Raw genomic sequence first — 24,000 nt, 5'->3', positions numbered from 1 at the left:
GATAACCTGCAATTTTCAGGGAGGGGGTTAGCCAATTTCATCAACTCCAATGCTCTGCTGGTACTTATTTTATTGACCTTGAAGGAGAAAGGCAAAGTTGACCTCAGTGGAATTTGAACTCATGAAAAGCCAGTAGAAATGCCACCCAGCATTTTGTCCAGCATGCTAACAATTCTGCCAGCTCACCACCAGTCATAGCTTGGTAGCATTTGAACCCATTATATAAAACTAAATGAAATGTCACTAAACATTTTAGTCCAGCATGCTAGTGATTCTTTCAGCTATAATAAATTAATATATCATAATGATAAATGAAACAATTTAAACTAAACATTAGTAGTACTAACAGCAACTTATTTCAACCTAACAAAGAGATAAGAAGCTAGGTGGATCAAGAAAAATGTTTAAGTAACTCTTAGAATTCAATGCTTTAGAAGTTAAGGCACAACGTGGATAGGACAGTAAGTTATTACAAATAACCATTATCAGAGAATCAGTCACAAAACTGAGACATAATAATACATCAAGTCAAGTCAAACAATAAAACAGCAAGGAGAGCGATATGATCACACAGTTCAAGAATAAACTGGCTGATTTAAAGATAACCACTCAGTAGATTGTCTGGGATAAATGCGTGAGAGAAATAAAGAGAACAAAAAAGAAAATAAGGGGAAAAGTGAGATAAAATAAAGAGGGAGAAAGAAAGGAAATAAAGAGAGGGTTAGAGATAAAGGTAATAAGAGAGACAGAGCGAGAAAAAGAGAGAGTGATGATGATGCCGATGTTGAGAATCTAAAGACAGTTTGGGCCTGAATTAGAATAATCTGGACAAATGTCACTGAATCTTGACAACAAGTGAAGTGTTAATGAATGGAGCTATATAATGTCATTTTTACTGACAGCAGAAATAGTGGAATCCCAGAGAAAATGCCTTACAATGTTTATAATAAAATCCACCAATATTCTAAGTTCATATCTCATTTGAGTCAGCTCTGTCTTTCACCACTCCAGGGTCGACAAATAGGATCAGTTTATTTGACAACACCTCTCCAGTGTAGACTTGTAGCACTGTGTGTTGAGTCAAACTGAAGATGGGAATTAAAATCTCTTCTCCCTTGCTGGCAAATATAAGATTATGAAAAATGGTAGAAAAAAACCCACAAAAAATGTATAATTAATGGAAAAACTTCAATAGACAAATTGATATTACATTAGAAATCAATGAATGGCTCTATCAGTGAATATTTTATTTATCTCATACTGGTGTGATAGCATCAGCTACTTAACTTAAAACAGATAGATATCCATCAGTAGACAATTATTACGCTCAATTGACAATAAAGGAGGACGAAATGGGTTTCATGTACACATTGTGATGTTCATGCCTACTCATTGAATAACAGCAAAATGAGTGAAGTGGAAATAGTTACAAGAGATGAAGACAGAGTTGTTATATGAGTGCTTGATCTGCTAGAAGTAGCAGCCAAATCTTCTTGAAATCACCCAACCCATTAGCATTTGAACTGGGGCTAGATCCAATCCAAATATTCTAACAGTTTTATGTTTAAACCAACCAGATTTGGCCTCTCACGTGGATCCTACAATGTCATTCTAAAAAGAAGCAATCTCATCATCAAAATCTCAAAGCTACAAGATAATGCATAATTAATTCAAAACAATATGAATAAATAAGCATCATATTTGGCAGAGAAAGCTGAATGTTAAAGGGTTAAGAAGAATAAAGGAAGGACACAGATAATGTAGTCTGAAATAAACTAAGAGATAAGAAAAGACTTCCAGAATGGTCTTGGCCAGAACACTTTTGAGTATAGCTCTACTTGATTTTATTGTTTTTATTATTCAGCTTAGGGAGGAATGGCAATGTCCATAATCCTTGATTTTTTTTTTTTTTTTCAGAACCTTTGAGAATAGTGGAGAGAAGGGAGAAATTTATCTTTGAACTGGAGTCCTGGCCTGAATCCTGTAACAGAATAAATTCTGCTAAGAGTACACCCAAATACAACCTAGTATTGTTACCCAAAAACTTGGAACACAGTGAGTCAAGAAAATGGTGGAAAGCATTTCATCCAGCACTAACTTCTCTGAACTAGTACTTTATTTTATTGACCCTGAAAGGACAAAAAGCAAAGTTGACCATAGCAGAACTTGAACCTAGATTACAGAGATCTAATAAATAGAGCAATGCATTTTGTCCTATATGTTAATGGCTCTACCACTGCTTCCTGAACAATCACCAAATAATGAATTTGAGTCAGAAGTTTACACTTTTTTCTATTTTCTTTTTCTTTCTTTTTTTTTTACTTTAGAAAATTCCAAACAATACAAGAAGCTACTTAGTGTCAGGAACTATGAAGAAGAAGAAGAAATTAAGACAAAAGGAATGAATTTGCTTTAGACTTGAAAGAGTTCAGATCATACAAAGGGAGAAAACAATGAAATGGAAGAGAGTTCCAAAGACTGGCAGTTTGAAGGAAAATGCTATGACCATAGTCATAAACACAAAGTAGTTCTCAAAAATAATTTCTTAGAGTGGCACATTTTTTGAAAAGTTATAGTTTAACTGCATATTTTTTTGTTTTAATACTCCCAAAGTTTAACTCTTTTGATAACAACCTGACTGAAACCACCTCTGATTCTAAGATACAAACTTCTTATTTTGATCGCTACATGGTTTTGAAGTAAACTCTGTATCCAACCAGCCTTGCCTGCACCTATTTATGGGACAAACCATAAATTTATAGGGAAGAGAGGTGGTAGACTGAAATGACTCCAAGCACATTACTAGTATTTGACTCCATTCCCAACAGGGAGCTAAAGCCAGAAAATAAAGGAATATAACTTTCTTCAACAAAATATCTCGCTGAAAGTAAATTCACAAATGAAGAACCTCTAGTCAGTCCTGCTTTAAATAATCTACAATATAGCTAACCAAAGGGAAGGTTTCAAATAATATTGCCAAGAAAGGTCAATCAGCTTTTATCAAGATGTAGATTGTTTTATTATTTTGGAATTTTTTTTTTTTTTTAAAGGGTCATATTAATCCTTTAGCATCTAGATTATTCTATCAAAAGTAATGCATATTTATTCACATTGTTTTGAATTTGTCCTGCAAAATCTGGTAGCTTTGAAATTTCAATTAAGTGACTGTATATATTTTAGACTAACATTGTAGTATAGTTGTAAGAGGCTGGATCTGGCCAGTTTGAACATAAAACAGGAAGAACTTTTTGACCAGATTTAGTAAAGGGTTAAATATGGATAGGAATCTATTAACAGAGAATCAGCTAGAAAATTGAATAAATGAAATGGCTATGTAGAAGTTTTGTAATAGTTTATATCATCATCTTCATCATCATCATTTAACGTCCGCTTTCCATGCTAGCATGGGTTGGACGGTTCAACTGGGGTCTGGGGAGCCCGAAAGCTGCACCAGTCCAGTCAGATCTGGCAGTGTTTCTACAGCTGGATGCCCTTCCTAACGCCAACTACTCCGAGAGTGTAGTGGGTGATTTTATGTGCCACCGACACAGGTGCCAGACGAGGCTGGCAAACGGCCACGCTCGGATGGTGTTTTTTATGTGCCACCGACACAGGTGCCAGACGAGGCTGGCAGACGGCCTACAAATTTTGGCCCTAAATGGACAGATCTCTGATCAAAAATTTTCAAGCCATGACTATCTTGTGTTCTTCCAAGTATACTATTTGTAGAGTATTTGGCTACTATTTCTTATTTCTTTATTGCCCACAAGGGGCTAAACATAGAGGGGACAAACAAGGACAGACAAAGGGATTAAGTCGATTACATCGACCCCAGTGCATAACTGGTAATTAATTTATCGACCCCGAAAGGATGAAAGGCAAAGTTGACCTAGGTGGAATTTGAACTCAGAACATAAAGACAGACGAAATATCGCTAAGCATTTCGCCCAGCGCGCTAACGTTTCTGCCAGTTCACTGCCTTAGTTTGGCTACTATTTCTAGCAGGTTTAGCACCTGTATAGAGGCTGTCTAATTGGTTCAGTTACACATATTTCTTAGCTGGAAGTAGTAAAGATTTTCCTTTATAAAACACTTGGACTTGTATGTCATTGCTGTGTAGAAAAACAAATGAAAATTGAAAAAGAAAACAAAGAAAAAAGACAACTGCTCTAGTTTCTCATGTTATTACAGTGTGTAGATGCAAAAATGAGAACAAATAGAAATACATTTTCTCTCTTATAAGCCTTAAAGTGTCACTGTAAGAAAGGGTATATCTTGTAGAACTACGATGATAACTATCACAAGGTTAGACAATTTCTTTGCAGGGTGGGACGAAAATAAATAGAAAATAACATATCTTTCAAATGATAAGTCCACTTATTCAATTAACTAATATAATGAGTTCTGAGATTTTGATAACTGTTTCATAGATGTGCATCGCAGAAAACAGATAATGTTGGAAAACATCCAGACTAACATTAAAAATAAAAACTATATATCTAACTAAAACTGTATGGACTGCTGAAAACACCCATTAATAAACACTTATTTCATTATTTACTTTTCTCTGGATATCATCTCTACTTGGGAGATGAAAATGAATCAGAACTACTTCTAAAAGTATTCCCAATTGGATCGTAATTCTTAGATATGGTATGCTTAACCCTCTTGTTACCATATTCCTGTTGAAATACATGACTATTGTTTCAATTAATTTTGAAAAGAATGAAGAATTTAGTACCATAACTGTCATTATCAAGATGGCATTTAAAGGCAGCAAACTGGCAGATGTGATAGCACACCGGGCAAAATGTCAGTCTTTACGTTCCAAGTTACAATTCTATTGAGGTAAACTTTGCCTTTCATTCGTTCAGGGTTGATAAAATAAGTGCCAGTTGAACACACATACATGTACCAAAATTTGAAATCATTATTAAGCTGGTGTATGGAACACGATTTAAATTTTGATGGAAGGTCTTAATTTAAAATCACTTTTAAATGGGAAGTTTGAATTGTAGAACCAGGAACAGTCTGATGTGGATTGGTATCGAAAAGGCTAACTCTTTTATAATTGTATTTCTTATAAAAAAAGACACAGCCCATGTGTTTTAATCATTTTGAAATAACCAAGAATTTAGGGATTAATGAGCTGAGCATTTGGAACATAATTCGCATAAATATTTCTTAAATGATGAGGGAATGTTTTATTGTAGATGCAAACACTTTAAAATGGATAATGAACTAGATCTAGTCTCTGATGCTTTGAAATTATGTTTACACGGTTCTTTCGGTTTTGTTGTTTATCAAATTGCTTGAATAATTTCACATGATTGGAGTTTTTCAACTCGTAATATTATATTTGTGAGAACCTGTTGTATTCATATCTAAGACAAGATTATTTAACTTGTCCTTAACTTTTTTTTTCTTTTTTAAGATGAAAGTGTATTGATATATGTTTTTGTGTCTGGGGAGAGTCATTCTCTTTTAGTGCCTTATTAATTTAACACACTCTCTGGTCTGATTTAATAAGTATTTATATGTGTAAAATTAGATTTGGTTTTTATTTCCAACAGTTTAAGTAATCACATAGTGGTCTCTCTTATTGGTTTTGTAGAAAGCTCTTCAGTTCACATCATGTAATATTTTATTTATATATATATATATATATATATTCTTTTATTCATTTGTTTCAGTCATTTGACAGCAGCCATGCTGGAGCACCACCTTGAAGGGTTTTAGTCAAACAAATCAACCCCAGAACTTATTTTTTAAGCTTAGTACTTATTCTATCAGTCTCTTTTGCCAAACCATTTAGTTACGGGGTCATTAACACACCAACACTGGTGGTCAAGCGGTGAAGGGGTGAGGGACTAACAGAGACACAAAGACACACAAACATAGATACATACATTATATATGACAGGCTTCTTCCAGTTTCCATCTACCAAAGTCTATAGTACAGGATATTTGCCTAAAGGTGTCACACAGTGGGACCGAACCTGGAACCATGTGGTTGAGAAGCAAGCTTCTCACCACACAGCCATGCCTGTATGTGTGTGTATATATATTATATATATATATATATATATATATATATACATATATATATACATATATATATATACACACACACATACATACACACATATATACATACATACATACATATGTATAGATGTATGTGTGTGTGTGTGTGTGTGTGTGTGATTTATTTACAAAACAAGAGATTAAAAAAATGAAAGATAAACAGATATGGCATTGAACAACCAGCTCATGGTGATTCAGCTCAAAGTTGTATAACATACTGAGGTCTATGTCCCAGCATAGCTACAGACTAACATTCTCTTGAGAACATTTATCTCTCATTGATACAATGTCATGAAACAGGATCTAAGCATTTGACCCTTTTGAGCTATTTATTTATGAAAGCATTCATATACAAAGAAAGATAGGATAAAAGCTAAAAGAAGGAAAAGATGGGGAGAGAGATATGTTTTAAAGTTGTTTTAAATGTTTAACTTTTCAGTATTTAAACCAATGATATCTGGTCAAAATATTCTGCCTTTTACATTCAAAGTGGCCAGATCCAACATCTCACACCTACCCTACAATGTCATTCCGAAAATAAACAATGACATCATCAAAATCTTGAAGTCATGAGACAACGCATGATTTATTCAAAATAATGTAAATAAATATTACATTTGACAAAGTAATCTGAATGAATTTTCCCTCTCACAGGCTGTTACAAAATGGATTTCTCCTTTTAAAGTACTAAAATACTTCAGTACCTGAGGAGAATTCATTATTTGAATTTTATAAATTGACCAGTTTTAATCTTCAGTGTTAGAGCAACAGTTTTGATTATTTGGCACTAGATATGTTTTCTAAAATGCATCACTGCTCTCCAATGGCAACATTATTATTATATCTTAGCAGAAGGCTAAGATATAATAATAATGTTGTATGTATATATAGCTGGCAGAACAGTATGCTGGAGGAAAAGCTTAGCAGCATTTCATCTATCATTACATTGAATTCAAATTTCACTGAGGTCGGTTTTGCCTTTAATCCTTTCAGGGTCAATAAATAAGTTCCGGTCGAGCACTGGGGTTCATATAATCAACTAGCTCTCTCCCCCGAAATTTCGTGTCTTGTGCCTGTAGTAGAAAGGATTATTATATCTTAGCAGTTTTTCTTCTTTATTTGCAAGTATTCCAAAAAAGAAGGGACTTTTTTTTTAAATGTGACCCCTCCTAAAACAAGAGGAACAAAACAGGAAGGACATTAATTGTATGATTTTAGTTTGAACAAGAGTGTTGTGAGAGCAAGAACAATTCCACAGGGATGCATTGAATAAAGTGTTTAGGGGAGAAATGACAAACAAATGTTAGGGCTTAGCTAAAGCAAACACAATGTAGAATTAATGAGTTAAAAACAGTCACACGATAGTTTTGCTAGAGGACATTAAAATGTAACCGATGCTAAAAAAAGGTGTTACTCAGTGTAGGCTTACTTTTATCAAGCTGACATCATTTCTGAGTGCAGTTCAGTGTATATGTGGTGTGCATACCCAGAGTACTGTCTTAATTGAATGAAATGTACTGTGGGTGTTTACTTTGTAAAGTGTATGTGTTCATTCTGATTAGGAAGCCTAACCTTTCAAACTCAACTTTTGGCTGTGGTTGTCTTCTTAAAGCTAACCATGTGTTGAGTTAATGATGTTAACATGAAAACTAGGAAAGTGCAGTCAATAAAATGTTTCCGGGTTTTCAACACTAGTAAAAACATGCATGATTGCCGAATAATCAATCATTTATTCCACTGATTCAAGAAGTACATGTGTTTAAATTCCCTTACTGTTTGTTATTGTTTCGTAGCCTGAAGTAAGACACTAAGATTATTTGCTTCCATTTCAACATTATTATACATTTTACACTGAGAAATTTTAGCTGTCAAAACAACTGAACCAATAGTTCATGCATGCATTTAATTAGCACAATTATCCAACTTAGTGTATCAAGATGATTATATAAATATCTTTTACTTAATTCAGTTATGGGTTGTGGTCATGCTGGGGCACTGCCTTAAAGGGCTTTATAATCAAATGAATTGACCCTAGTGATTTTATTTGTTTGTTTTTGTTTTTTTGTTTTTTATTTAAGCTAGGTACTTATTATATTGGTCTCTTTTGCCAAACCAATTGGTTACAGAGATGTAACAAACACCATTTGTCAAGTAGTGGTGGGAGGGGGAGGGGAACAAACACACACAGAGGCTTCTTTTAGCTTCTGTCTTCCAAATCCATTCACAAGACCTTGGTCTGTCCAGGGCTATTGTAGAAGACACTTGCCCAAGGTCCCACACAATGGGACTGAACCAAGAATTGTGTGTGTGTAGAAAGCAAACTTCATACCACACAGCACACAGCCATGCATGCACACGCACACAGGCATATATATCATGTGGAAGCACATGGCCTAGTGGTTAGAGCAGCGAACTCGCGGTCGAGAAATTGCAGGTTCGAATCTCAGACCGGGCAATGTGTGTGTTTATGAGCGAAACACCTACGCTCCCTGCGGCTCCAGCAGAAGGTAATGGTGAACTTCTGCTGACTCTTTCACCACAACTTTCTCTCACTCTTTCCTCCTGTAGCTCACCTGCAACAGACTGGCATTCCGTCCAGGTGGGGAACCTATATGCCAAGGAAACCAGGAAACTGGCCCTTATGAGCCAGGTGTGGCTCAAGAAGGAACATACAATATATATATCATACATTCTTACACATACAAGAGCTAAATGTTAATTCAATGATAGTGCTTTGGCAGTGACATGGGCTTTAATACACAGAGATTATTTGGTGTATATTCTTGCATGAGAGTAAGTGGGTAAACGATAGAGGAATGGATGAGAGTTACTAAGAGAGAGGATTCTTCTTAATTGCAAATAGTTGTTTATCCTCAGGTCAGAGCAGATTTATAATGAAATTCTTCCAGCCTTTACTGTACATTTCTGTGTTACCCACAGGCCTGTTTTGTTTCTACCTAATACCTGAGGACCGGACACCCAGGTTCTGGGTCCTATTAACGTGGCTAAACTATTGTAATTCTTGTTGTGGAGTGGTTGGCATTAGGAAGGGCATCCAGCTGTAGAAACCATGCTAAAACAGACAAGAGCCTGGTGCAGCTCTCCAGCTTATTAGGTCCAATCAAACCGTCTAACCCATGCCAGCATGGATAACGGACAGTAAATGATGCTGCTGCTGTTGATTGATCACCATCACAGACTCTTGATCAGTCATCCAGAACTAAATTGTTTATCCAATGACCAACACTTTCCTGTAGCATGTCATCTTGAATGACTTCACTCTCTTAGAGTCAGACACCAGCTTGACACTTTTTGTTGAGACACAATTAATCCATATTGTATTGAGAGACCACAAGGCTGATCTGCTTGCACTAAGTCTTGCTCTGATTTCCTGGCTGCAGTCAACTGTTTGGTTAAGAATGGAGTCCAGGTACTTGAACTTACCAATTTGGGCTAGCTTGACCACTGCCTTCACAATTTATGGTAAACTGCTCATGTTTCTTGGTGGCTACCATTGATCTTTAGTAAAAACTCATTAGAGACTAGACTAACTTCATCTGCAGTTCAGCCAGTGAAGTAGCGAACAGCATAATATCTTTAACAAAATTATGGTCATTTAGCTACCAGAAGCTGATGCCCAGCGGAGAGCTGGCAGAAACGCTAGCACGCCGGGTAAAATGCTTATTGGTATTCCGTCTGCCGTTATGTTCTGAGTTCAAATTCCACCGAGGTTGACTTTGCTTTTCATCCTTTCGGGGTCGATAAATTAAGTACCAGCTACGCACTAGGGTCGATGAAATCGACTTAATCTCTTTGTCTGTCCTTGTTTGTCCCCTCTATGTTTAGCCCCTTGCGGGCAATAAAGAAATAAGAAGCTGATGCCTATAATCTATACACCAATCTAGTTGACTACATTCACATCACTTTCTCAGAGTACAGCAAATAGTTGAAACAAAACTAGCAAACTCTTAATGCTAAAACCAGTTTGTCAGTTCCTTTTGCTCCATCCTTAAAAGCCACCAGCTGTCAATGTACAGCTACAGTTAGTCAATTGCTGAGCCCTTGATTCCCACCATTTGTAACACTTTCCACAGTCTGGCCAGCTGTACTGAGTTGAAGGCTACTTTATAATCAATGAATGACACATACAGTGGAATGTTATACTCCTTAGCTGTCTCCATTAGGATCCTGATATTAAAAATGTTCTCCCTTGTTCTGTCCAATTAGGGAAGCATGTATGCACTTCAACAAGCTATTTTTTGACTGCCTGATCATCTTTAGTTGAATTCTCAGCAAGATCTTGCTGGGGTTGATGAGGTGTGATGCTACAAGCAATTAGCAGTGCCAACAACCTTGGGCAGTGTAATGAACACTGCATATATCCAGTCCACAGGCCATTCAACTGTCTTGTGACACATATTAGTGAAAACATTTGCCATTATGTCATTCCTCTCTCCCTCCCTCTCATATATATATATATATATATATATATATATATATAGTTAATCCAAACATGAAAACACAACAACGCGAGTATTATTGGACGCTCAGGAAGGAAGGGAAGAAGGAGGGTTTAACGTTTTGAGCAGAGCTTTTTGTCAGAAACATAAGAAAAGGAAAGATCCAGAGAAGGGAAGACATATAGGTGTGGTTGTGTGGTAAGAAATCTGTTTTCCAACTAGATGGTTCCAGGCAGCATCGGCAATTGTCTTTTACTATAGCCTCAGGCTGCCTAAAAAGCCTTGTGAGTAAATTTACTAGACAGAAACTGAATGAAGGCGGCCAGCTGGCAGAAACGTTAGCACGCCGGGCAAAATGCTTAGCGGTATTTCGTCTGTCGTTACGTTCTGAGTTCAAATTCCACCGAGGTCGACTTTGCCTTTCATCCTTTCGGGGTCGATAAATTAAGTACCAGTCATGCACTGGGGTTGATGTAATCGCCTTCATCCCTTTGTTTGTCCCCTCTATGTTTAGCCCCATGTGGGCAATAAAGAAATAAGAAACTGAAACAAGCTCATCATATATACATGTATCTATGTGTGTGTGCCTTTGCATTTGTGTTTGTCCCCTTCCGCTACTCAACAACCGGTGCTGGTGGGTTTAGGTCCCCCATTACCTAACGGTTCAGCAAAAGACTGACAGAATAAGTACCAGGTTTGAAAAGAAAATAAGCACTGAGGTCAATTAGTTCCAGTAAAAATTTCTCAATGCAATGCTCCAGGATGGCTGCAGTCTAATGGCTGAAAAAAAAGTAAAAGATAAAAGTGTAGCTGTGTAGTAAGAAGCTTGCTTCCCAACCACATGGTTTCAGGTTCAGTCCCACTGCGTGGTACTTTGGGGGCAAGTGTCTTCTACTGAAGCCTAAGGCTGACCAAAGCCTTCTGGGTGGATTTGGTAGACGGAAACTGAAAGAAATCCGTCATATGTATGTATGTATGTGTGTGTGTGTGTGTGTGTGATTGTTCCCCATCAACCGGTGTTGGTGTGTTTACATCCTTGTAACTTAGCTATTCGGCAAAAAATTTCGATAGAATAAGTACTAGATTTTTAAATAAGTCCTGGGGTCGATTTGTTCGACTAAAACCCTTCAGGGCATTGCTCCAGCATGGCCGCAGTCAAATGACTGAAACAAGTAAAAGAGTAAACGAGCATATGCACACACATACACACGTATATACACATTGATACACATATAAAGACAGATATATTTACGTATTGGAAGTTATAAATACGCGTATATATATATATATATATATATATATACACGTTATTGTTTTAAATATAGAAATTTTGTTGTGTGTGTGTGTCAAGTAGAAGTCAAGTACGAACCATCAATATATGAAGAGTTGACAGGAGTGTTTTATAAACAGCTAAGTTCTAATAGAAATAATTAAATAATTATAAAAATTCATAGCTCATTGCTGTGCAGCTGATTTCTATATGGTTTTAGCGGTATTTTACGTATCTATGTATATATATATATATATATATATAGCAGTTAACAATATTGTTTTTATTTCAAGAAAAAAAAAAGTATCAAAGATCCTGACTCATTAATATGTAACTAGATACGGCTTTCAAGCAAAGTTGATCGGTTGATATGCGCTTGGTATAATCTTATTTCATATACAGTAACAATAATCTAATCTACTTTAATATTCACAAGAGCTAATTCGTCTCTACATGGTGTAATTTCAGGAGAGTTTAATCAATGCTGTTATAAATGCTTTTATGAAGAGGAAAAGAGTAACACATTTTCTTTTTTAATTGCAAATTGAAGTGTTCAACATGAATTTAGAGGCGATCTTTGATTAAAACTAAAGATCGATTTATAAAATAATTAAGACTGATATATAAATATAAATAAATAGAAATTTCATTTGGAGTAAAACTAAGCTCCATTTCAGGAAACCGATATGAGACCGATAAAAAAAAATTTACCAAATTATCAACATTTTTCTAAAATACCATCTACATTTTATAATATACATCTTATATACGTTCGTCATTAGATTGTAGCCATGCTGGGACATCACCTTGAACTTTTGGTCGAATGAATTAGTCCCCAGTACTTATTCTATCGGTCTTTTGCCGAACCGCTATGTTACAAGGACGTAAACTTACTAACGCCGGCTGCCAAGCGGTGACCGGTGGGTAAGGTGGGGACAAACACAAACACTAAGTCACACACAGTCTACCAAATCCACTCACAATGCTTTGGTCGGCCCGAGGCAATAGTGGAAAACGCTCGCCCAAGGTACCACGCAATGGGACTGAACCCGGAATCATGTGGTTGGGAAGCAAGTTTTCTACTAAACTTTCAGTAAATTGTAGCAATTGCAGTAATTTTTACCGAAAATTTGATAAACATAAAATGCAAATATTTTCATTTATATATCATGATGCAACATGTCCTTGCCAATAATGGCTAAAGTGAAATTAAGAAAAAGTCCTTTTGGCGTATATTTTTCTCTTAGTTTTTTTACTTGTTTCAGTCATTAGTCAGCGACCATACTGGGGCACCGCCTAGCAGTGTTTACTCGAACAAATCGATCCCAGTACTTATTATTTTAAACTTTCGTACTTATTCTACCGGTTTCTTTCGTTGAAACTCTAACTTAAGGATTAAACAAACCAACACCAATTGCCAAGCAATGGCGGTACAAAGGCGGCAAGCTGACAAAAACGTTAGCGCGCCGGGCGAAATGCTTAGCGGTATTTCGTCTGCCGCTACGTTCTGAGTTCAAATTCCGCCGAGGTCGACTTCGCCTTTCATCCTTTCGGGGTCGGTTAAATAAGTACTAATTACGCACTGGGGTCGATATAATCGACTTAATCCGTTTGTCTATCCTTGTTTGCCCTCTCTGTGTTTAGCCCCTTGTGGGTAGTAAGGAAATAGGTACAAAGACACACACACATCATTGTGTATGGTCAGTACCTTTCTGGTTTTGATGTCCAGGCTGCGTATCACATCAAGTGCCCAGTCCAGTATCCCAAATGCTGTGGCACTAGCACTTGTACTGCAAAAGCATTGTGAGATATGGTGTTGTTAGATGCAGTCTAAACGGGATCCGACGCAATTTTCGTTAGCCAAATTCATTCACAAGACATCAGTTGGTCCAGGGCTATAACTGAACACACTTGCCCAAGGGGCTGTACGGGGGTACTGAACTTGAACCCACTTGGTTGCAAAGCGAGCTTCTTAATCACACAACCATACTTTGATCCCCAAAATGGGAAACCGTCGGTTAAGAGTATAAGCGCAATCCCGTTCTGCCTTAAAACGAAGAACATGAAGAAAAAACAAACATATTTGACCTAATTTGGGGTGAACACAGCTAATACGATTAATCACCATGTAATCGAATACTCCAAAACTATCAAAGTTGAACAATTCGACCTGAAGTCTGAGATTTGGGTCTGATGTAAGTGGCAGATTTAGAGCATGTGTTATAACAATTATGCTCGACGAAAATCCTCAGTGCAGAAAGGATTAAGAGCTTGCTTGTAATAGCAACAACAACAAAACGAAAATATAGTAAATGCCACGAAAGCACATGTCAGCAAAATGTAGTATTTGTTATGAACAGATATGAAGAGTAGTGTGTGTATATATATATACAAAACTCGTATTTCTGATAAAGATGAGAAGATTGTGTGTGTGATAGTATCACGTTATCACATATTTCTTCCAAACGTGAAACATGGTTTCGGCAAGTTCCACAGCTGTTTCCAGTTATGACATGTATCTCAAACATAGAAAAATTATCATACGCAAACTTAACTGTACGTTACGGATCAAATCATCGTTAGAGAACATTCCTTAATTTATCATTCATACTGATAAGAGATAATGGTGGTTCCACATGAATTAGTTCGCCACACACAACAAACACTTGTTCAAAATATAGGTAAAAAATCTCCGATGACATTAACATTCCAGTAAGTAAAAAACACTGTCCAAATCTAATGCAATCTTCAATGAAGTTTACCAAGATTCTTATGATTCGTTAACCTTAACAAAATAAGCAAATTAAAGGCAAGACAAAAATGTCAATTCAACGAACTTGTTAAGTGATTAATGAATTAGTCTAAGAATGTAGTGATGGGAAGTCTGGACGACAGTTGGTTATATGTCACACTGATATTTCAGAAACTGACAATGGAAAAGTGAATTAAAAGTGTAAAGAAGTTGGATTTAGAGAAGTAATGCAGTAAATGTACTGTAAAATCGGTGTTTATACTATCGTTCTTAAATAATTGTCGATGAAATTGTCACGAGAAGAACTCGTGGATGAATGATAAAACAGGGTTGTTCTAATTCCAGAAGTGAGTCAGAAAGATTAAGTAGACAAGGTCAATTATGTGAACGAGAGGAGTACAATTGACTGAACCGTCCCCCGTTGCGTATATTTATTGCGCTATCTCCACCGACTGAGCAAGGACCCTAACAATATTTCGCGATGTATGACTGATTTGCTTTCCCTGTTGCAGTAAAGTCATATTGTTATCATTGATACAAAACAATTTTTTTCATAAAACGCAACAAAGACGGTAGCAATCTTTCGTCTCTAGTAGACCTTTCCGTCGATTTCCGTAAAAATTTTTTTTTTTACATATGGGCTTGCGGGAACTTTTGAAGTAATGAGAGCGAAAGAGACTAAGAGAAAGCGATTGTATGACGAGGGAAATTCTTTTGAAGTTACCGTGCATGGGAAGCATTGATGTACATGTGTGTGTGTGTTTGATGGGGTGTGGGAGACAGACACTATGTTTTGTAAGTGAAGTGCTTCTGTTAGTATGTGTGATGAGACAGAGTAATGTGTGAAAGAATAACTGAAATTTTTTACTCGGTGTATGTGTATATGTATGTATATTACTTCAAAAGTTCCCGCAAGCCCATATGTAAAAAAAAAATTTTTTTTTTACGGAAATCGCCAAGACGGTAAACAATACGAAAAATAAGTTGTTATACAATAGAAGTTATAACATCTATTCTCTTATGTCTACCTCACTCTCCTCGACGAGACTTGCAAATTAGGTTTGTTAGTCATTATCAAACTCGGATGACAAGTCAGAAGGGGGGAAGATCTCAACACAACTTTTTTTTATCTCATGCAATCCCTTCGGTACAAAATAAACCAGTTGCGAGGTTGAGCGCAACAGTTTGAATTTACATGTGAATGAACAGGATCCGAAAAATAAATTCAGTATGCATTATATGATAATCTCATGTTAAGAGATCTTATGAGTCATATATATCTCTTAAACATTTCTTTTCGACTTCGTAAAAAAAAGAAAAACTTTTTGTGGCGTTTTATTTTATCAGATTCTGCTGATTTAAAAGTAAAGCTGACCCTGATGAAGTCAAGTATGCAATAGAAAACATAAGTGCATGTGTTTGTTGTCAGAGTGAAATGGTTGCGGAATATGTAATGATATGGGCGTGTGCATGTGTTTATCATTTAAACTTGCGAGACAAGCAGTGAAGTGGCAGAAGCGTCGGAAATAATAAACTGTGACATTTGTTATTGTCTCTACGTTTCGAGTTCAAGGTCAACTTTGCTTCCCCCCCCCCCATCCCACCCGGGTCGATGAAATAGAGAATGTTATTTATGCCTAACAGAATGTCTTCAAAAATTGAGACATTGAATAATGTAGTCCAAGATAGACAGTAGATTAGCAGAATCGTTTAAACCTTGCAGTTTTTGATGCGGGTCTTAACGTATCGTTAATCTAATTGACTGTCCACTTATTTCCAAATTTCTGCCTTTCATCTTTCCGAGGCTGGTAAAAAATAAGTGCTGGTGAAGTAGCCGGATTTTATCTCAACTGTTTCCTGTCGGTCCCAAATTTCCGGCCTCGTGCCTATCACAAATTATTCATTTACCATATAAAGTTATACCGAAGAAAGAGTCGTTGGGTTCCATTTGCTACATTTCTTGTAAATAAATTCACTAAAGCTCCTGGTCTTCTGTAATTATGCTAAACATAGAAGCAGAAAAACATTTTTCTCATAAAAAAAACAAAAACAGGAAGGCATTGCAAGAAGTGTTGGTTATCTCGCAAATCAGACCAGCAATAAGTTGTCTATTTTAACACATGTAAACACAATCGTCTTTGATTTCTCATGGGCCGTTGTACTGAAGTAGCCGTCGAAATGTGACGAAATTAATCTATACACAGATGCACAGGCCTCCTCAGCACCAGCGCCATAGAACCCATCGCACCTACCTTATGATGGAATTGGTTGTATAATATATACGCAACAAACGATTAGCGTATCTAAAATGTGCTTAATATTGGTTTCAAATTTTGGCACAAGGCCAGCAATTTGGGAGAGGGTATAAGTCGATTACATCAACCCCAGTGCTCGACTGGTACTTATTTTATTATCCTCAAGGCAAAGTCGACCTCGACGGAATTCGAATTCAGAATGGAAAGACAGACGAAAAACCTCTATGCATTTTGTCTGGTGTGCTAACGATTCTGCAAGCACGCCGCCTTAAATGCGTTTAATATTACTATCTTTTAGCCTGGTTATGTTTGTAAATTGCAATACACCGTTAAAACATGGTGTTCGATATTTCGACTGGATCGGATTATTGACTTTATCGATATGTACTCATAGTATGTTGCTGCTTCTATTTTATTCGCTCGTAAAATGGTTGATAGTGAGTCGCTAACGGACTTCAATTTAACTGAGTGACTTTGAGATCTAACGAATTATTACTAAATAGCTGAATATTCAATTCCTAGCTCCCAACCCTACATCTCGTGTTAAAACTGTCAAGTGGCGTGTATTCCAAGAAAATTTTACAGTTTCTGAAAGCTATTGAGAAGAATGAGTCAGCGATAAAGTCAAATTGGCACTACTGGTGAACGAGAAAAAGATATTTTTGTCAGTTTCAAATACGAAGAAGGCCATAGATGTCAAGAACAAATTACCAGTTTCTATTACACCAAGAATCCATCTATTTAACGCTAGAAGCAACTTCCTCGCTATCAAAGGAACTTAAACACTGAGGAATATTTGACGGAGCTAAGAAAAAGGGGCATGTATATGAGAATTCAACGATTTTGACTGACAAGTTTAGCTTTATATGGGTGACGTATAATTAATATTCTAACTCAAGGAAACTAGTTAAGTTCACTTGGCTAAAGCTGTAACTATTGTATTAAGAACTGAGGAAACCAACAGACACTATATTAGTGGTAACGCTGCATATGCTGTTGAGAATGGCAGCACCTTGCAAATGTTTTAAAAGCAAAGCTGGCAGAAAGCCACAAATATGTACAAAGTGTAATAACAGTCAAAAATTTGGTGTTCATTTTTGTCCTGCATGTAGCAAAGAGTTTTATAAATCTGGCAAGTTTGCCCATTTTGAAGAAATATGCAAATCTAAAACGGTTGTTCCATAAGAAAACATTAAAAAAAATTGATGCATTATTTGTGGACAAACTAGATACTGGCAAACTTCCGTAACTTTTGTACATTGTCAGTTGTAGGTGATAAACACGAAATACAGTTAGACAAACAAGCAATGTGTTTGTTACCACTGACTTGCTGAGTATCTGAGGTTAGTATTATTATGGAAGAAACATTGCAGACCTATTTCAGAAGAAATAACGACCAGTGTTACAAAGACTGTGCTATTTTCAAGGCTTCCGAAAAATTTGGTAGATAGAACAAGATTGCTTTTGGGTTCCGGGAGAATCTCTCAAAATTCAAGGGGCTATGATTTATTTATTTTTTATTTCAGGGAGAGATTCAACAGATAGTCCTTGACCCCCCCCCTCCTTGGTTCCCCGAGTCCTAGATCAACGTGCCGGCTGAAATCTCCCTTTCATAGGTCCTGGCTATTTCTGTACGTTTCATAGTGATTGGAAATGGAGCAAAAAAGTTGAAGAACTTTACACAAACAAACGTAACAGAAAACTTTGCAGGTGACTTTCAAGTTCTTGAAAGTGGACATTTTGTAGATCCTAAAATAACACTAGCTGTATGTCCATGAAGAATAGCAAAAATATGGGGAGGGGGCTAACGCAAGATTTTGAAATACCTGGAATAAAATAGTTGTCATATACAGAATTGAACCAACTGACTAGGTTAAAAGCCTGGTGTTAAGATAATGCAGTGGGCACTATCTCGTGTTTCTTTATGGGGGATAGAGCATTTGTCTGATTTGTTGAAATACATTTTACCCTTTGCCCTCCCTGCTTTTACATAATAATGTTGTGAACATTCAGATACGATATACTTCAATAGGAGTTAGTGGCAGAGGTTCTAGCTCTTCGACCAAACACAACTGAACAACGGGAGAAAGTATATGCTATGGTATGTATGACCATACAGTTTGAAAGAGTAAGGAATGAATCTTCTTTCACTAGCAGTGATTTCAAAATTCCAATTGCTCATTGCCATGCTGTTCCGTTGTGGTTCAAAGTTCTGTACTCAAGCAACCAAATGTTGGAAAAATCAGCAAAACTGCGGTCCATTGTCTCTCATAAGTGTTAATGAAACACCCTGTCTTGCAAACAGGGATTTACAGGAGTTTATGACAGGTTAGCTTTTGTAGCGGTATCTGATATCCTCGCTGTTTGAGAGACACAGCAGGAATGATCTCGTTTGAGATTACAGCCATCTTCGGCTGGGTTGTTCCTGTTGTGTCCACTGATCTGATTGGTTGACTTGTGGCGCGGTTTGTCTCTACTTATTTCGCGCCACTGTCCAAAGCCAACCAATCACAGCCTTTGGTTAAGGTCTCGCGACACCCTTTTTCCTAGGCTCTGTTGAGCCATCTCTCCTTTATATAACGGATTGCTCTCAGTATACTAGGTTTTTCGACTTCAGACCTTTTTAGGTCTAGTTACTGACCACAGAGCTACTCAACATGTTCCAGTTCCAACGACAGACGACCAGCCATGCTCCTGTTTCAGCTACGACAACGCTAATGTACAGCCGCAACAAAACGTTTATCTCCGCCGCCGTCGTCACCATCATTGTACCAACTTCAGACAGGTACTCACCAACACGACCAGTTTTACTAACGCTGTTAGAGTGAATCCTTTCACCACGTATAACAGTCCTTCCAAAGAAGAAATTCTGTATAAAGAGACTCGGCACGGCATTGAAGCCCCAACCGGCCTCTGCCTCGTGTCCACAACATCTTGTTATAGAACTCTTGCATATCGTGTACCTTATGAACTGGTAATCTAAATTCCATCTTTAACTCTATGCTGAGACTTTTATGCTCTGTATTTCTGTGTCATACGCATTCACCTTATTTGTATCTGTCACACACATACACAACACTTGCTAGCACATTTTAACATTATCACTTTAACACATTATTAATAAAATCTTATCTTCTCTCAAACACCGGAACGGCTTGTCCTCACTCACTTATATTCTGTTGGCACTGTATTGTATAAATTGTATTATGGCTTATCTTATTTTGTTAGGGATACGACCATGTGGCTTACAAAAGGAGACCTATGTCACCAACCTCCTCATATACGGTCGTATTCCTACACTTTTGTATCTAGTGGTTAACTTTATGTCCACAAGGACGAGGAGAAAGTAAGTTCTCGCGCTGAAACAAAATTTGTTTTAACAATTGATCATAGCAACTTTTCCATTTTCAAGGGTCTCCTTCTGCTGTATTCTTTAGTTCTACAGTCATACATTTATCAACCAGTTCAAGGATGTCGGGCCAATACAGTAATTCTTTTGTATTCTTTAGGTACAGCAGTCGATCTAAAATTTATTTGTTGTCTCACTAGGCGTGGAACAGTAACTGCCCTTTAAATAATACCCCTTGGACACGAAATTATTCACCATTGCATTTCCAGAAACTCGTAATAACGTCTGCAAATAGCAGTTTGCGGACCAGTTCTGTTTCAGAGCTTGTACAAATTCATGCGTTGGCTATCATTAACAATTTCAGCTTCCAGTTCAGTAATCTTTGCATCACTCATCTGAAACATTGGTAAACAATATTTCACGACTTACATTGCCTTCCTCACGAGTGAGAAGCCGTTCGCGAGTGGTATGACTAATGTGAATTCGCAATTTTCAAATTTCTTTAGTTTTAAATAGTTTAGCTATGTAAAACATGTATATCATTCCCCAGTTTATTCATCATTTTATGCAATCTTAAGATGAACTTTGTAAAGAAATTTGCTCAGAATACTTAAAGTTTTTTATGATATATCTCCATTTGGAATATCGTACCATACGCACACTTTCGGTGCTTAACACTTTCACAAATGATCAGCATCAAAAACTGCAACTATTAGATCTTTTTCCATTTGAGATCATTTTTGTTTAGTAGGAAGCAATGCCATGGATACGTATGCTTTTGAATGTTCTGCCATTGTAGAAGAGCAACACTTGTGATTTTGCTTGCATCCACTGATATACGTACAGGCTTAGTTACATCAAACTAGTCCAAAACTTGTGAGATACTTACAATCAGTCTAATACTGTCAACCCCTTATTATTATCATTACATTATCGAGCCTATTGGAATGGTCTTGTTCTCTTTTAAAGGTTCATTCATTTCTGACAAATGAGGAATAAGTTGGCAAGGTATGTATGTTACTATGCGTAATAGAATGTCTTCTAACAATGAAACATATTGAATAATGTAAACCAAGATAGACATTTGATTAGCAGAATCGTTAAAACCTTGCAGTTTTTATATAGGTCTTAACGTATCGTTCCAAATCCTGTTGCAGTCAACTTTGTCTGGTAACCGTCCAGATCGAGGGCAACGGATTTTGAGAGTTGGACAAAATGCTTTGCAGTGGTGTTTTCCAGCTCTTTACAGACTGATTTCGCCTATGACGATACTTTTTCCAAGGGCTGATACAGTCGGTAGCATGGAGAGGAAGAGGCTTACTCAATAGACAACAAATAAAAACTTCGCCCTAGAGGAGAACTTTCAAGGTGTAGACTGTGTTGTCTTAAGGCATGGGGACACTGGGTAGTTGTCAAGGGTCCTTACGAATCTAAGGGCCCAAATCTAGTCGATGTCTGTCGTAGCTTGTTAAGGAATAAACACTATAGTGCACTGATGTCCGTGGGGAAAGGGCTCTAATGCTTCTAATACGGCGCTGTGTAAACATAAAGCCAACTCCGACGGACAGGACAGAGGCCTATTACAGAGAAACAATTCAATATATATAGAAAACTCTTGCTATGGTTACAACCAGAATATCTTTGATCATAGGTCTGTTCAATCCAATAGTTCTCAACCATTTTTTTTTCTTATCTATGAACCCCTTTGATTACTATTTTATTCTGGTGGACCCCCTCTTATCCATTCGATTTTCAAAAACTAATTCTATAGATACTCCTTTCAAAATTTCTTTGTCCCTGCACCCCACCCCACCCAATCACTTGTGTGGGTTTGCAACAGTGCTCTTTAAGAGAGCGTTTCAGTTGTTGGAAACATGTTGAAAGAAACCTAGCTGTTCCTGGCAAGAAATACATCTAAAGCAAAGTTGTTTTTTTGGGGGTTTTTTCAGATCCCCTTAAAAGGCGAAGGTTAAGAATATGCACACCCGGTGTTGAGGGTTAGGGTTTTTGTTACGCCGAAAACGGGTGGTGTGCGTATTCTTTATCTCTGCACCTTCAAAATACTACTGTGGATCCAATTTACTATTTTGCTCGCGTGGACACCCCAAAAATCTCCATGGGTTCATGTGGCCCTTGGTTGAGAACCACTGGTTCAATCGGAGGCGATCTGCAGCTTTGGCGTTAGATGTTATTATTAGTTTAAACGTGTCTGCATTGACGAACGAGTGACTGAGAACTTGCGAAAATGTGTAACAACCATGTGTGTCTATGATAAATAAAGCATGGGAATACTTAGGCGCACAAAAGTGTGCGAGATACTTGTCTGTGTATGTCAGATACGTAAATATACATAAAGTGCATATAACGAGATGCGATGATGCATTTCGTGTCCGTATTGAAAAAAGATATAAGTGCACATAAGCAAATATAGCATTTATAATGAGTATAGTATATTATGATTGTACACAATTCCATATAATGTCTTGTCTAGTCATGGGTGTGCACGATAAGCAGCAGCATAGCTACACATCTGCAGAAGTCTTTTGAATTGAATCTGTATACAAACATTAAATCATTGTTGACATGGAAGTAATGTCCCAAAGACAATATTTATGACTAGTCCGCTTTTTTTGTTTTGTCTTTTGTTTGTTTTTGTTTTTAAAGAAAAATATAATTATTAAAGCAGAAAAAAAAAAAAAATATATATATATATATATATATATATATATATATATATATATATATATATTAGCTTAATTGGTTTGCACAAATTAGCAGGAACAATGGAAACTAAGATCTCTTTCTCTCACATACACAATAAGATAAAATATGCTTGGATGGAACTGGCGATACCAAACGATCGCTAAATCATTCGGGCAACTTTCGGAAGTGAAAAAAAAAAAAAAGGAATAAATAATTTAAAAAAACGGTCGGCGCAGAAATAGCTTTACTCTAAACTACTTGATGATTAGGAAAATTATCCTTTTTACATCAACGAAAACTGTAATGCGTTAACAATATAGAAAAATAAAGGTACGATACACACACATATATACACGCACATATACATATACACACGCACATTACGGGGACGGGGGTGGGGAAATAAGACAGGAGTTTTGTCTGCCCCATTTCCAAACTGTTAACAGGCTTAAGGATGAAATCAATCCCAGTCCTTTATTGAATTTCTTTGATTATTTCTTGAAGGAAAAGTAAGGAGGGGGACAGAAATTCTAAGTAAATAAACCCGGAAGGAAAAAAAAAATGTTCATTTACAGATTAAATGTTACTTTTAATAAATTATATTTCAAACCTTAACTTTGTTTTTTATAATTTTTTTCCCTCGATTAAAATAAGTCTGTCACTTCTCGGTCAGGAATGCCATAAAAATTTATTCGTTTATTATTATTTTTTTTTTTCATTTTTTTTTAAATTCTGTAAAGTAGACATTCAAACCAAATGAAATGAAAAGAATACTCGATACACGTTTGAAGTACTATTTATCTAAAAAAAATACGGTCAAAGAAAACAAACGAATTAAAAAAAAAAGTCGCTTTCAGATCACTTCCTTAGTCACCATCTCTGATGAAAACTATTTGAGAACAACGGCGCCAAATCTACCCCTCCACGTCTTGTAACTGGTAAGATCTAAACAAACAGAAATTTTGGATACCTTCGCCTGTTTCGTCGACACACACACACAGACAGAGACAGGCATACACGCACACACAGAGACAGACACATACACAATATGCGCGCGCGCATACAAGCGTACATACGTATGTATACACACATGTACTTGTATATATGAATATACACACACAAGT

At 36.7% G+C, this 24,000-nt stretch overlaps 1 protein-coding gene across 3 annotated transcripts in view; it reads right to left on the bottom strand.

Annotated features, from left to right (window-relative positions):
- Positions 1-24,000, bottom strand: part of LOC115218760 (protein neuralized) — a 466,873-nt gene that overhangs the window by 441,267 nt on the left and 1,606 nt on the right. The gene's annotated exons all lie outside the window — the stretch shown is intronic.

Source organism: Octopus sinensis, linkage group LG14, assembly GCF_006345805.1.
Source record: "Octopus sinensis linkage group LG14, ASM634580v1, whole genome shotgun sequence".
Classification (NCBI taxonomy): domain Eukaryota; kingdom Metazoa; phylum Mollusca; class Cephalopoda; order Octopoda; family Octopodidae; genus Octopus; species Octopus sinensis.
The sequence above is the reverse complement of the archived record's forward strand: the minus strand, read 5'-3'. Positions and strand labels throughout refer to the sequence as shown.